This window comes from Echinops telfairi, unplaced genomic scaffold, assembly GCF_000313985.2.
Source record: "Echinops telfairi isolate 266 unplaced genomic scaffold, ASM31398v2 ScPeMD7_31;HRSCAF=116, whole genome shotgun sequence".
NCBI classification, from domain to species: Eukaryota; Metazoa; Chordata; class Mammalia; order Afrosoricida; family Tenrecidae; genus Echinops; species Echinops telfairi.
Genome location: NW_022103928.1, coordinates 21,892,217 through 21,895,557, shown reverse-complemented (window position 1 = coordinate 21,895,557; position 3,341 = coordinate 21,892,217). Strand labels below are relative to the sequence as shown.

General features: G+C 44.5%; 1 protein-coding gene across 7 annotated transcripts in view; it reads right to left on the bottom strand.

Annotated features, from left to right (window-relative positions):
- The window catches only part of FHIT (fragile histidine triad diadenosine triphosphatase), a 1,817,667-nt gene that overhangs the window by 28,809 nt on the left and 1,785,517 nt on the right, over window positions 1–3,341 (bottom strand). The gene's annotated exons all lie outside the window — the stretch shown is intronic.

The following is a 3,341-nucleotide window of genomic DNA, read 5'->3' as shown; positions in this document are numbered from 1 at the left end:
AAACATCTTGCATATGTCTTATATTTGCATATAGAGTGAGTAAAATTTCAATTCTATCAGAGGGAAATAGGATGTGTTCAGAACTCTTCCTCATTAAAAGAGCTCAATTTCCCCCTTAATCTTCTATTGCTATTCATTTCTGTTAACTAAATGCTCTGTTCCCGTGTGTGGCTCAAACATTGTAAAATGCTGAGGGTGTAAGTTCCTCACAAAAGGCAGTGTAGTGTTTTGTATAAGGCATTTCAAGAGATTAGGGCAAAACATTCTAATAGCATCCGTAACAGCTAGTATTTATAATGTGAAGGGCAGTTTCTTTGACACTCATTATTTCACTTATAGTATTTTTTGGAAATAACATGCTAATGCCAGTAATGTGCACGTGCACATAACTTGAGTGGCACACAAACCCATGTAATGTGCATGCTATTTGCATACAAATATGGTAATCCTGATGATAACCCATAAACTCACTACCATCGAGGTAATTCTGATTCACAGTGATCCCATGGGGCGGGGTAGAATGTGCCTTTGAATTTTGAGGATGTAAATCTTGTGGAAGCAGAAAGCCCTCATCTCTCTTCTGCTGGGGCTGCTGGTGGTTTCAAACTGCTGACCTCATAGTTAGCAACCCAACATGTAACCTACAATGCCACCAGAACTCCTGCATCACCCAGAAACCCCAACCAAACTCCCTGCCACTGAATCGATTCGGGGTCATAGCAAACTGCCCTGTGGTTTCTGCGATTGTACCTCTTAGAGCAGCAGTTCTCAAACCTGTGGCTCACGACCCCTTTGGGGGTCAAACGACCCTTTAACAGGGGTCACCTGATTCATAACAGTAGCAAAATGATAGTGATGAAGTAGCAACGAAAATAATTTTAGGGATGGGGTCACCACCACACGAGGAACTGTATGAAAGGGTAAGGTGTTAGGTAAGTGGAGAACCACTGTCTTGGGAATTAAAAACCTCATCTTTCTCCCAAGGAGCAGCTGGTGGTTTCCAACTGCTGACTTGGCAGATCACAGCCCAACTCGGAACCACTGTGCCACCAGGGCTCCTTCCTAGCCCACACAGCAGCTATGGTTCCACTTCATTTTATCGTTTAAGAAATTGAGGTTCAAATGTGTCTATTCACTCGCCCAAGATCCCCCAGCTGGTTGTGCAAGCGTCGGCCTTGGGCCAGTCCTCCACAGCCTTAACGTTTTCTCTCTAGGAGAGTGCAGGCACCAGGAAGGAGTGACCATTTCCAGATAGGGTTACCCATCTCCACCTGGTGTATTGATAGGAAAAGCCAGAGACTTTGAAAGTGGTTGTTGTTTTTTTTTTTTTCAACCAAGCCAAAAGACAAGGAACGGAAACCGTGGAGTTTGATAGCTTGGGCCCCAAACACTCCTAATCTAACCCAGAGACTCCCACCCTGGAAGATTGCAGCAAATGGAGAAATTTCCCTATTTTTTTCAGAACAAACTTTGATACAGCAGGCAAAACAATGCGGAACACGCAAAACTGCCTCGCTCTCCAGCTGAGCTGTATTTCCACTCAGGGTGAGTTTCAGCCTAAATGAGGTTCATTAGCATATAACTGGGCCACAAATATGTTTATGAGGGTCATGGATCTTCCGTTCAGAATTTGGCTGCTAGCACACTGGTTTTACATTTTGCCACATAGATTTAATTCTCTTTAGTGGAAGCAAACCACATTAGGAAGTCATTTCCTTCCTTGCCACGGCAGATATGACGCGATTGCTACAGGCGAGTCCCTCAGGACTGCTATTCTTCTACTCAAGAACTAATTTTCATTTTGAAACTCGTTTTAGGCCTGTCATAAATCTATCTTGCAACAATTCAATAGGATGACAAAGAAGGATGCAAAGCCCAGGAAATACAGCCTTCCCACTTCTGGCGCTGCCTTCGAAAGGCACAGAAATCAAGCAATAAGTGGCTTTATCAACCCAGATCACATTAGACCAATCTAAATAATTTAGCGCTTCCAAACATTAATGCCTTCCTAGTTATTCGGCGACCGTCTGTTATTGTCATATGCCTCACAGATGGCAACATTGTGCCAACGCTCAGAGGTTGTTTACCAGAAAGAGGAAATAAATAAAACAAAAACTAATCATAGTTACAGAGCTCTGGCATATATGGTCTGGTTTTGTTTAAACTTAGAAGGGGTCCCTCCTAAAAGTGAGTGTGAAGCTCTTGCTAGAACTGTGGTCCTCCAGCTGACTCAACCCACTGGAATCCATGGGAAGCTTTAAAACAATACCTGTGCCTGGGACCCACCCTGGTAACTCTGATTTCATTGGGCTGAGGGCCTCCTGCATTTGGGCATTAAAAAAACCCTAACTTTTCAGGTGCAGTCACTGTAGAGAAGCAATGGGTTTGAGGAAAGTGAATGGTAGCTGATGTGCACAGATAGAAGTGCCCCCCCAACCTCCCCTGTCCCCCTCCCCTCCCACAGAACTAGCACTTTCCCTTCTGAGCCCATGGTTTGCAACCCTATCCTTGTCTCCAAGCTGACCTATCAAGCCCGGCTGGAGAACTGCTTTTCTTCTGGTTAAGTGGCTGTTTGGGCATCAAGGTTTGGCAGAGCAGCCCTGGGGTGCTGATGGAGCACAGGGGCCTCGTCATGCAGTTTTCATCTCTGTAGGAAGTGGGAGCTCGGGAGAAGCCCTGGTGGGCAAGGCAGCTAGCTGTGTGTCTTAGAAGACCCAACAGTTGACTTGGAAATGGAGAACCCAGGCCTCCGAGGCAACCCAAGAACCTCGTGGGCCCGGCAGTTGTCCTGGCTACAAAGAGAAGCCTCAGGGTCGTGGAACTGTGGCTTTCACAAAGGGCACTGCTATTTTGCCTCGGGGAAGCATTAAAGGGAGGAGATTTTGTCCAGATAAGCTGTCCAGATTCATTCCCTCAAACTGCCCATAGGGAACGGCCGTGACCATTTATTAACAAAGAGGTACTTATTCTCTTCCTGCAAATAATGCTTCCTGTCCAATAATACTGAAGCCTCGTCTTCTTCATATACTTTAGTTTCTTGGATTATTTGCTCAGCATAAATACTCCAATTCCCACTTTTCCTGATTTTAAATCCACAACACCTGTGTTCTTTTCAGACAATGGCTACTTTGTCTATGCGTAGATTCCACAGGAGCAGAATCAAGTTTTCTAGAATTTTAATTCTTCTCAATGTTAACAGGCCGGATGCACAGGATACCACCTTACTTGCTCAAAGGAAAGAGGATTTAAAGTACTCACTAATGAATAGCTTGCACCTCAACAAAAATAAGACAAAAATCCCCATAACTAGATTAATAAACCTTATCATGATAGATGGAGAA